This window comes from Trichechus manatus, unplaced genomic scaffold (assembly GCF_000243295.1).
Source record: "Trichechus manatus latirostris isolate Lorelei unplaced genomic scaffold, TriManLat1.0 scaffold00017, whole genome shotgun sequence".
Classification (NCBI taxonomy): Eukaryota; Metazoa; Chordata; class Mammalia; order Sirenia; family Trichechidae; genus Trichechus; species Trichechus manatus.
The window spans coordinates 19,620,910-19,633,665 of record NW_004443953.1 but is presented as its reverse complement, the minus strand read 5'-3'; the positions used below and the strand labels follow the sequence as shown (position 1 = coordinate 19,633,665).

General features: G+C 38.8%; 1 long non-coding RNA gene across 1 annotated transcript in view; it reads right to left on the bottom strand.

Moving 5' to 3' along the window:
- Positions 1-933: 933 nt before the first annotated feature.
- The window catches only part of LOC111819733 (uncharacterized), a 16,889-nt gene continuing 5,066 nt past the window's right edge, over positions 934-12,756 (bottom strand). The window contains exons 2-3 of the long non-coding RNA XR_002823299.1: positions 3,654-3,743; positions 934-1,148 (exon numbers count right to left, since the gene is read on the bottom strand). This is a non-coding gene — a long non-coding RNA (uncharacterized LOC111819733). The remainder of the gene's footprint in view (positions 1,149-3,653; positions 3,744-12,756) is intronic.

Genomic DNA, 12,756 nt, shown 5'->3' with positions numbered 1-12,756 from the left:
TGTAATTTGCTTTCTGCTAAGTCTTTTCTCTCGGCACAGTGTTCTCATTTGTAAAATCCAGGAAGTTATTCCAGAATAATCTCTGAGGTCTAGGCAGTTGTGACATTCTGTTATTCTAGGATTCTACTCAGGAGCATAGATACTCTCAGACAAATGCTAAAAGGCTTGATTAACATAGGAAATAGTCCCTGAAACTCAGGATCTTCTTCATCTTATTGTGAATGTACCGATTAAATTTTTCTGGAAATTTTCTAGGAACAAGATTTCTTAGAAAGGAGGAGACTTTTTTCCCCCTCAGCAGTCAGATAACCCTTCTCAGAGAATCATCTTAGATTAAGAATATTTGTAGTAGTCATTTGTATGCCTCAGAATCATTTGGGGGCTTATTAAACACTGATTGTCGGGCCCCATCCCATAGTTTCTGACTCAGTTGGTCTCAGGTGGAGCCTGAGAATTTACATTTCGAATAAGTTCCCAGGTGATACTGATGCTGCTGGCCTGCAACTACACTTATAAGACCACCACCTCTACCAGCTGCCATTGAGTCACCTCCAACTGACAGCAACCCCATGTGTGTCAGAGTAGAACTATTCTCCATAGGGTTTTCAATGGCTGATTTTTCAGAAGTAGATTTCCAGGTCTTTCTTCCAAGGCACCTCTGGGTGGACTCCAACCTCCAACCTTTTGGTTAACAGCCAATAACTGAACCACCAAGGGACTCCAGAGAACTACTGGTTTACAGCATTTACCCATTTAGCTGACCCTTCCTCTGAAGGGTGGAGGACACTTAAAGCCCATGGCCATTAGGTAGGGTGAGGTCTATATATTTCTGTCCCTGAAGACACACCCGCCACCCTCACTTGGCCTGGAAACTCAGAGCTATAGCAGTAGTCACCGAGACAGATGGTAGATGCTTCATTCTCATCTCTGGCCTGATGTATGCAAGGGGACTGGAAAAAATTTTCTTCTTCTCACCAATGGTTCATACTGGGATACCTCTTATTTGGGTGGACTGGGGCCAGCTAGCATCCCTGACCTTTCATCCAGTCAGTTCTATAAAGGTTCTTGTATAATCCTGGAACACTGCCATTTCATCCGTCTATTTAGTTATCCATCCATGTAAGGAATTCATAATCACTCTAGGAAAACTGGAAAATAAATGTAAACAAAAAATTATGTGAGAAACATGCTTTGCCATATATTGTAAACATCTTTCCATGTTAATAAATATGTAACTATGCAATCATTGTTATTTTTATTTTAAAATTCTATATTATTTATTATAAAAGTAGCAATTTCCCAGTGTAAAAACTTTACACTATTCTGGAATGTATTAAAAAAATGAATGTCTTATTCCCCCAATGCAAAACTTCATTTTCAATAGCTGAATAGTGTTTTATTGTATAAAAATACCATAATTTGTTTAATCAGTTCCCTACAAACATTTAGCCTGGAAGTTGCCTCTTTTTTTGCTTTTATTAAAAACAATGCTGTATTGAAAAATTTTGCATATAGACATTTGCACATTTCTCTGTTTATTTCCTCACCTTAATATTTTAATGCCATTGTGATTATAAAGGTAATGCATGTTTATTATAGGAAATTTAGAAATAATAAAAATACCTTTATCTGAGGGAACTAGGATCAGTAGATTGTTAATTGATTGAAAAAGTTGGTAAAGCAAGAAATCATAAAAAATGAGAGGAATTTTATGAAAGATACAGATAACTCCAATGCTATTTAAACTGTTTCAGAGTATAGAAAGAGAAATAAAGCATCCAAATTATTTTATATGAAGCCAACATAATACTGAAAACAATATATAACAATGATTATACAAGAAAGTCATAGATCAATCTCACTTATAAATGTCAATACAATAATCCAACATAAAATATTAACAGATTTCAAAAGCATAGTATAAAAATAATATTAACAATTGGGGTTTACTCTAGGAATTCAAGGACTGTTCAATATTAGGAAATCTATTATTATAATAGGAGAAAATTAATATTATCTTTCCAACAGGTACTAAGAAGGCATTTGATAAGATTAAATATCATTTCCTGTTAAAGATTCAGTAACTAGCAATAGGTGAATATTTTCTTAATTAGGTAAATATATCTATCTCAGTCCAAAAGCCTGCACTGAGCGTAATGAAGAAACAACGTATGTTTTCATAACACCAGAAACAAGGCAAAGATGTCTAGTAACACTACAATTTTTTAACATTATTCTGCAGGTACTAACCAATTAGGTAAAAGCAATATATTAGACATATATAAAAAAAGGAGAGGTAAAATGATCACTATTTGCAGATGATGTAATGATATATCTGGAACATTTTAAAGAGTCACCTGAAAAATGATGACAATATGAGAAGTAATTTGACTTGGTAGAAGAATATATAGAAAGTCTTTTTAAGATAAAAACAACAATCCATTAGAAGTTGTAATGGGAAAAAAGACCCTATTTACAATTTATCTTAGCTATCTAGTGCTGCTACAACAGAAATACCATAATGGGGTGGCTTTAACAAACAGAAATTTATTTTCTCACAGTTTAGGAGGCTAGAAGTCCGAATTCAGGGCACTGGCTCTAGGGGAAGGCTTTCTTTCTCTTTTGGCTTTGGGGGAAGGTCCTTGCCTCTTTTCAGCTTCTGCTTCTTGATTCCTGGGAGATCTCATGTAGCATGGCATCTATTGTCTCCCAACTGTGCTTGCTTGCTCAATCTGCTGTTTCATATCTCAAAAGAGATTGACTTAAGATGCACCCTATATTAATATTTCCTCATTAACATAACAAACAAAACCCATTCTCAAATGGGATTGTAACCATAGTTATAGGGGTTAGGATTTACAACACATTTTTTAAGGAGACAATTTAATCCATAACACAACTGTAACTGAAAAAGTATATTAAGGTTAAAAGAAATACGGAAATTCTAATTAAAGAAAAATTTACATCACTACTGAGAGATACAAGAGAGAATGTGGATAAATGAAAAGGCATGATCTGCTTTTGAGTATGAAGACTCAACATCACAACCATGTCAACTTTCCTTACAGTAAATGCAATCTCAGTAAAATACTACAGGGAATTTTTTTAGACCAATTAAGATGATTCTTAAATTAATATGAAAAATAAATAGGCAAGAAGAGCCAGGGCAATTATGAAAAAGAAGTAGGGGAACCAACCCAGATATTAAAACATTTTATAAAACCATAATAATCAAAACAGTGCAGTGCTGGCATATAATAGTTCAATGGAACAAAGTATAAAGTCCTAAAATAAGTCCAAAACTTAGCTATGACATTGTGTATGATACTTATTATTGTTTTGGTATATGGTAAAGGTGCATTTCAAATCACAAGAGGAAAAATGGATTATTTAATAAATGGAGTTGGAACAAACTGGGTGACAATCCAGAAAAAATTAAGTTGGCTCCATATTTCATATCTTATACAAAATATATTTTAGATGGATCAAAGACTTAAATATAAGTAGAGAAGAAGAAGTAGAAGAAGGCATGGAGAATGTTTAATCTTGGAGTGGGGGAGGTATTTCTAAGTATGATATGAAACCCAGAAGCTTTAAAAGTTTGATAAATAGAACATATATAAAAATAATAAATTTCAGTATGACAAACTCACCATGTGGAATGTTCAAAAAACAAACTGGGAGAAAAGCCTGCAATTTTTATTATAGATAAAGGTTTTCTTTTCTTGATCTGTAAAGAGCTCCTACAAAACAATAAGAAAAATATCAACAGCCAATAGAAAAATGAAAGAAAGATGTGAACTGTAGAAGAAAAACACAAGACTCTTCAAATATATGAAAAGATGCCTAGTCTTACACATAATAAGAAAATGGAAAAAACACAATCAAACAAAAAACCTCAACGTCCGCAAGTTGATTCTGACTCATGGTAACCCCATTTGTAGCATTTTACATATCAGTTTGGCAAATCTCAAAAAGTTAGCTAACATACTATGTAGGTGAAAGCGATGGGGAAAAATGCTATTGCACATACTGAATGGAGTACAAATTGGTACAATGAGTATGAAGCGGAATTTGGCAATATATCTCAAAATTAAGGATGTGAATAGACTTTCACCCTGCAATTCATTTTTAGGAATTTAGCCAGCAAATATCTCACATATGTGCAAATGACATATGTGCATAATTATTTGTTGCAGCATTATTTGTAATCACAAAAGACTGGAAACAATCTTCCAGCAACAAAAATTTGATTAAATGAATTATGGTACCTCCATACAATGGAAAAATATCATGAAGCTATTAAAAAAAGAAATGAGGCAGTTCTTCAGGTAGTGACTGAAACTGTTCTCCAAGATAGAGTATGGCATTTGCAGAACTATCTGTGTGGAAAAAAGGGGGTGGGGTGGGGGAGCTATATGTCTTTGTTTTTGCTTGTTTATGCATATAATAATATTTCTGAAAGGATACCCAGGTAATTGACAATAGCAGTTGCCTCTGAGCCTGGAGAGAGAATCTGGAAGCTGGGGGAAAAGATTGGAAAGGAGATTTTTCACTGTTTCTCTTTTTAAATTTTGACCTATGTAAATACACACATACGCGTGTGCATATACACTAAAAAAGTGTTAAAATATTGGGGGAGGGACCTCAGAAAGATTAAGTGAGTTTCCTGAGTTCACATAATTTGCTAAGGTAAGAGCTGGGCTTCAACGTGCCATGATCACTTTCTCATATCCTTGAAGATGTTTATTCCTTCATGACTTCAGTGGTTCTGAATATCCCAATTCTTATGTTTGAAAAAGGTGAATCCACTAGATTTTGGGGCATGGGGCATTTGGGGGAAGTCAATGATGTTACCTCAAACATTAACGCAGAATTTCTCCAATAATCAATGCAAGACATGGGATACAGAGGGGTAACCATTTATATGATGTGAATTGGGAAGGACTTGAAAAATTGCCCCTCTCAAAAGTACCTCTTTATTAGTCTGCTCAAGGACCTGGAAGAAATCCCATTATTGTGTATTATCTTAAATAAAATGCAAATATCTCCAGTACAGGTACTCCCACACTCTCAATAACCATTCTCTCCTAAAAAAAAAAAATTAATTTATCAGATTCCTATTTCCAGATCAACTCCAATGAGTAGGCTCCTATAGGAATGGGACTAGGGATGGTAAACCTTAATAAAAAAAAAGAAAGTATAGGAGGATCTCAACTTTAACAACTGTAAAATGAATGGGTTGACCAGTGTATCCTCAAATTTCCTTTCTTCAGGGCAAAAAATTTTTCAAATCTCTCGTTGGCATTTCAAGACAAGCCTGAGATGGATGGGAGGGCCTGGGGGGAATTATCTTTCTTACTTGTCAGATGAGGAATCTGAGGCTCAAAAGAGTGGAGTAATTTGTCCAAGATCACCCAACAAATAAGTCAAGGAGCCTGTTTACTTGGTTATTTAACTCCAAGCTCAGTGATGTTTCCATTATATCACACTCATTCCTCCATCTATTGAGCATCCACTATAGGGTATAATGCTAGGTGCTGGGAATGCAAAACTGAAAAAATGAGCCCTCTGGGGCTGGCTGCCATTAGAGAAGATAAGTACTTAGAGAACTACATGGTCTGTTCCCTGCAGGAGAGAGTGATGGAAGCAAGAGGACTGAGAGTCTTGTGTAGCAGGGATCAGGACAAACTTCCCGGGAGAGGCACATCATGGAAGCTAAACTAGGAAAGATGTTTGGTATAAAAAAGGGAGGGCCAAATGCTCAGGAGAAAAGACCTTATCTTTAAAGCAGGACACTTAAAATGCTATGTCAGTTGTCTGCACAGACTGGCAGATACAGACTTTTGGCCAGAGAGGCTTTTTAGATAATGTCATTTGTCACTGGCGAACATACATCTGCATCAGGTTGCTGGCGGTACTTTGTTGTTCTCGGTAGGTGCCACGGAGTCGGCTCTGACTCATGGCAACCTTATATATAACAGGATTAAACATTACCTGATCCTGTGCCATTTTCATGATTCTTTGATATGTTTGAGCCCATTGTTGAGGTTATTACAGTGTGAGTGAGCGCCATCCTACTGAGGATTTCCCTTGTTTTTGCTGACCCTCCACTTTACCAAACATGATGTGCTTCTCTAGCAATTGGTCTTTCCTAATTACATGTCCAAACTAAACAAGGCAAAGTCTCACCATCGTTCTTTCTAAAGAGCATTCAAGTTTTTTCTAAGATTGCTGGGATACTGAGCTCCTTCTAACTTGCTTCTCTGCCATTCCCAGTGTGATCTTTTTTCAAGGGTTATATTATGAAAGAAGATGCAAACTGGCAGATAAGTAGCAGAGCCCACCATAACTTCTTTGGTTGTTTTATACTTGGTTTTACTTCCCAGATTATGAGTAGGGGATTGGAATTTCTCTTGAGGTTATCACCAGACAGTAGCACATCCAAGTTACAGAGATGTTGTTGTTGTTGTTGTTGTTGTTGTTGTTGTTTTTGTTGTTGTTAGGTGCTGCAGTCAATTTTGACTCACAGCGACCCCATGTGACAGAGTAGAACCACCCCATAGGATTTTCTAGGCTGTAATCTTTACGGGAGCAGATCACCAGAACTTTTCTTCCATGGAGCCGCTGGGTGTGTTAGAACTGCCAGCCTTTTGGTTAGCAGCAAAGCGCTTAACGATTGCATCACCAAGCCTCCTTTACACAGGTGATAGACAAAGGCAAATTTCCATCAGTGCTACTGCCTGAGAAAGCTGGAGTTGTGGGGGAGGGCTCCCTGGAACAAGGACAGGTTGCTTCCAGACGTTTCCGTGTTCCTCATTTTGCAACCCTCCTTGAACCCCGGCCCCATAAGAAACACACATAGAACAGAATTAGGAAAATCTCTCTCTTCCCTTTCTCAGACTTGCTTCTTGTTTTTTGACTACTTGGGTCAGTATCACTGCGACATGGTGTCATGGATTGAATTGTGTCCTCCCAAAATATGTGTCAACCTTGTGAGGCCATAATTCCCAGTATAGTATGGTTGTCCTTCATTTTGTGATTGATATAATTTTCCTATATGTAAATCCTAATCTCTGCCTGTGGTTAATGAGGCAAGATTGGATTATGCTGAAGAGGATTAGGGTGGGATGTAACACCCTTGCTCAGGTCACATGCCTGATCCAATGTAAATCGAGTGTCCCTGGGGTGTGGCCTGTACCACCTTTTATCTTACAAGAGATAAAAGGAAACAGAAGTGAGCAGAGAGTTGGGGACCTCAGACTACCAAGAAAGCAGCACTGGGAGCAGAGCACATCGTTTGGACCTGGAGAAGCTCCCTGCATGGAGAAGCTCCTAGTCCAGGAGAAGACTGATGAGAATGACCTTCCTCCAGAGCCGACAGAGAGAGAAAGCCTTCCCCTGGAGCTGGCACCCTGAATTTGGACTTGTAGCCTACTAGACTGTGAGAGAAGAAATTTCTCTTTGTTAAAGCCATCCACTTGTGGTATTTCTGTTATAGCAGCACTAGATAACTAAGACACATGGCAACTGCTCTGAGGTGAGTCAGTTGTTCTCCTTCAGCTCCTCACAAACCTATAGACACAAACACAGACACACACACCTCACACCTCTACTGATGCTAGTGAAATCTATCTTCTGCTATGCTCTTTACATTTCTAGGAGTCCCTGGGTGGTTCTAAACATTAATGCATTTGGCTGCTAACCAAAATGTTGAAAGTCAGAGTCCACCCAGAGGCACCTCAGAAGACAGACCTGGCAATCCTCTTCTGAGAAATCAGCCATTGAAAACCCTGTGGAGAGGTGGTCCAAGATGGCTGCATAGTCAGACATTTCATAATGTGCCCCTTACAACAAAGACTTAAAAAAAACAAGTGAATCAGATATAGATGACAACTTTAAAACCTTGAGCATCAAAGGCAAGGCAAAGGAAGGAGAGACTGTACAAAAACAGCAGACATGGAGAATTACAGCTTGCTGGCACCCTGACAGTTGAACTTGCACAGCATGGTCATATCGAGACAAAGCAAGCAGTGTTCCCAGCCGAAGCCCCCCATCACCTGGTGCAGCCAAGCAGGAGCGACTTTGCACCCATGTCCAGAGCCAGGCAGGAATGCTCCCCACACTGCAAAAGTTAAGTATACTCACTTCACCCACTGTGCCCTCAGCCCCTCCTCCTGCTTGAGGCCCACAGACCTGTGGTGCCCCAACTCCTCTCATTCATCCCCCTACACGTGATTGCAGTCTGCTGGCACCCATCACTGGCCTCACCCCTGAGCTGGGGACCCACAGACCGGGGGCACCTGCCTCTCTGCTGAGCCACTGGCACTAGATGCCTGTGGAACAGCAGTGCCTGCGGAACAGCAGTGCCTGCTTCTCCACCTAGCCATCTGTGCTGGGGATCTGTCGAATGGTGGTGTCCCCTCTTCTGCCCACCCAACTGTCTCAGGGGCTCATGATCTGGCAGCACCCATTTCTCCACCCAGCCTCCCATACTAGGAACCTGTGGACAGGCAGTGCCCCTTCTTCCACTCACCCACCCCCACCAGGAACCTGTGGTCTGGCAGTGACTTCTCTTGTGCTCACCCACTCATGCCAGGGGCCCGTGGACTGGCAGCATCTACTTCTCTACCTGGCTGCCAGTGCTGGGGGCCCAGGGACAGGCAGCAACACTGCTTCTGCCCAGCCAGCTGTGCCAGGGGCCAAAGGAATGGCAGTGCCTGCTGCTCTGCTCTGCTACTGGCACAGGGAGCCTGCGAACCACAGGCAACCACTCCAATACCCAACCACCCATGTCAGGGCCTGAAGACGAGCAGCACCTCCTACTCCCTCCAGCTACCTGAGGCAGGGGTCTAAGGATGGGCAGTACACCCTCTCCTGAGTTGTGCTCTAGCAGACAGGGGCATGCCCTCCTAGCAGTCACCTGTGGACTGGTGGTATCCCCCCTGCCTGGCCCCTGTACTGCCACCCCCTGCAACCAGAGGCTTGTGCCCTCTCCAACCAGTCCTGCACAGCCCTACCTGCCTGGGACCACTGGTGTGAGTTTACATACCACCCACCTGGTGACCAATGACCTGGGCACCCCTATCTTGATCACCTAGCAATCAGTGGTGAACACACACAACACCCAACCCAGCGACCAGTGAGAACACGTCCTGTAGCCAGGCCCAGGTGACCAGCTGGACAGATGCATCACCTCACCAGCAACACCAACCACATCCCCAGCTGTCCCAGTGAACAGAGACCTGTGCTCACACACCCAGCAGTACTGTCCCACCCAAATGGAGACAGGTGGTGAGAGCTCCATTGCAGGCAGACTAGCAACTAGATTAACAGGCATGCCCTACCTACTCAGATATGTCAAAACAAAACAAAAAATCAGGATGCAGAAAACTAACATACAATGAATAAATGAATATAATAACATCTTACTGCCTCAGAGACAACAAACAATATCAAATCACGTAAAGAAGCAGGACAAGATAGCTCCAGCAAGTGACTAATATAAAGAATCAGAAAACCTTCCAGAGGAAGAAATGGTAATGGAACTACCTGATAAGGAATTCCAAAGACTAATATGTAAGGTTCTTCAAGAGATCAAGGAAAATAGAGACAAAATCAAGGAAAATACAGTCAAAATCATGGAAAACAAAGCAATAGAAGAATTCAGGAAAAAATACAAGAAAAAAATGACAAAATAAATAATTAGAAACCATACAAAAATAGCAACTAGAAATCCAAAAAGAGTAATAATAAAATTTGAGAAACAGACAACTCAATGGAAGAACATAGGAGCAGAATTGAATCAATGGAAGACAGAATCAGCGAAATAGAGGATAAATCCCTTGACACCAATTTGTTTGAGGAAAAATCAGAAAAAAGAATGAAGAAAAATGAAAGCCTAAGAATTATGTGGGACACTATCAAGAGGAAAAATTTATACATGGTCAGAATTCTAGAACAGGAGGAGGCAAAAAGACAAACAAACAAAAAACCAAACAGAATTGTTGAAGATTCCTAGCAGAAAACTTCCCTAATATCATGAAAGATGAGAGGATATTCATCCAAGAAGCTCAATGAACCCAATACAGGATAGTCCACAAAAGAAAATCACCAAAGACATATCGTAATTAAACTTGAAAAACCAAAAACAAAGAAAGAATCCTGAGAGCAGCTCAGGAAAAACAAAAAGTCACCTACAAAGTGGAACCAATTAGACTAAGCTCTTATTACTCGGCAGAAACTATGCAGGCAAGAAGGCAATGGGATGAAATGTATAAAACCTTGAAAGAAAAAAATTGCCAACCAAGAATTATATATCCAGCAAAACTGTCTCTCAAATATGATGGCAAAATTAGGACATTTCCAGATAAACAACAATTAAAGGAATTTGTAAAAACCAGACTAACCTTACAAGAAATATTAAAAGGAGTCCTTCGGACAGAGAATCAACAACATCAAACAACAACCTGAAATTAGTTCACAGGACAGCATCAGCCAGATATCAACCCAGATAGAGAATGCTCAAAAATAAAACAAAAACTAAAAGACTAAAAACAGGGAACTAGAGACGTCAATCTATAAATGATGACAATGTCAAAACAAAAAGGGGGAATAAATGGTATAGTTATGAAACTTTCATATGGGGAAGAAGTCAAGGTGATATCAAGAAATAAAAGACTGCTTTAAACTTAGGAAGATAAATGCAAATTTCAAGGTCACGAAAAAGAAAGTTAACAAACCTACTCATCAAAAGAAAAAAGAAAAACATGAAGAGTCGGTAAACAAAATAAACAACAAAGAAATAAATAAATAGAAAATACACAAACAAAAAGAACTCAGCAGAGAAAAATAAGAGGAACAGAAAATGATCAACACCACAAAAAAAAAAGACAGCAGTTAACTCATATCTATCAATAATCACACTGAATGTAAATGGTTTAAATGCACCAGTAAAAAGACATAGAGTAGCATAAAGATAAAACACAAACAAATCAAACATGACCCATTAATATGCTGTTTACAAGAGACATACCCTAGACATGAAGACATAAATAAAAACTCAAAAGATGGAAAAAAAAAAATCAAGCAAACAATAACCAAAAAAGAGCAGGAGTGGCAATATTAATCTTTGATGAAATAGACTTTAAGGTAAAAACCACCATAAAAGATAAGGAAGGACACTATGAAATGATTAAAGGGTCAATCCACCAGGACATATCCATAATAAATATACACACACCCAATGACAGGGCACCAAAATACATAAAAAAATTCTAACAGCATTGAAAAGAGAAAAAGTTCCACAATAACAGTAGGAGACTTCAACACACCACTTTAAGTGAAGGACAGAACAACTAGAAACATATGGAAGATCCAAATGCCACAATCAACCAACTCGACCTCACAGACACGTACAGAACACTCCACCCAATAGCAGCAAAGTATACATTCTTTTCCGATGCACATGGATCATTCTCCAGAACAGAGCACATTTTAGGCCACAAAGTAAGCCTCAGTAAAATCCAAAACATCGAAATAATGCAAAGTATTTTCTCTGATCACAACATAAAAGTAGAAATCAATAACAGGAACAGTAAGGGAAAAAAAATCAAATACATGGAAACTGAATAACACTTTGCCTAAAACCACTGGATAATAGAAGAAATAAACGATGAAATAAAGTAATTTCTAGAATCAAATGAGAATGAAAACACAACACACCAAAATCTTTGGGACACAGCAATATCAGTGCTCAGAGGTCAATTTAAAGCAATAAACAAACACAACAAAAAAGAAGAAAGAGCCAAAATCAAAACATTAACCCCACAACTTGAACAAATGGAAAGAGAGTAGCAAAAGAAGCCCACAGTCACCAGAAGAAAGGAAATAATAAAAATTACAGCAGAAATAAATGAAACAGAGAAGAGAAAAACAATAAAAAGAATCAATAAGACCAGAAGTTGGTTCTTTGAAACTTCCCCCCACACCCAAAAATAAAAAAAAACACCTAAACTCACTGCCTTTGAGTTGATTCTGACTCATAGCAACCTATGGGACAGAGCAGAATTGCTCCATAGGGTTTCCAAGGAGCAGCTGGTAGGTTTGAACTGCCAGTCTTTTGGTTAGCAGCCAAATGCTTAACTGCTGTGCCACCAGTGATCTTTGAAAGGATCAATAAAATCGACAAACCACTGGCCAAATTGACACAAGAAAAGCAGAAGAAGAAGCAAATAACAGAAATAAGAAATGAGATGGATGATATTACAACAGAACCAACGGAAATGAAAAGGATCAGAACAGAATACTATGAAAAATTGTACTCCAACAAATTTCAAAACCTAGAGGGAATGGATGAATTCCTAGAAACACACTACCTACCTAAACTAACACAAACTGAGGTAGAAAAACTGAATAGACCCATAACAAAAGAAGAAATTGAAGAGGTAATTAAAGAAAATCCCAGCAACAACAACAACAAAAAGCCCTGGCCTGGATGGCTTCATGGGAGAATTCTACCAAACATTCAGAGAAGAGCTCATACTAGTACTACTCAAACTATTTCAGAGCATAGAAAAGGAAAGAACACTCCTGAATTCGTTCTATGAAGCCAACATAACCATGATACCAAAGCCAGGCTAAGATACCACAAAAAAAGAAAATTACTGACCAATATCCCTCGTGAATATAGACATAAAAATTCTCAACAAAATTCTAGCCAATAGAATTCAACAGTGTATATATATATATATATAT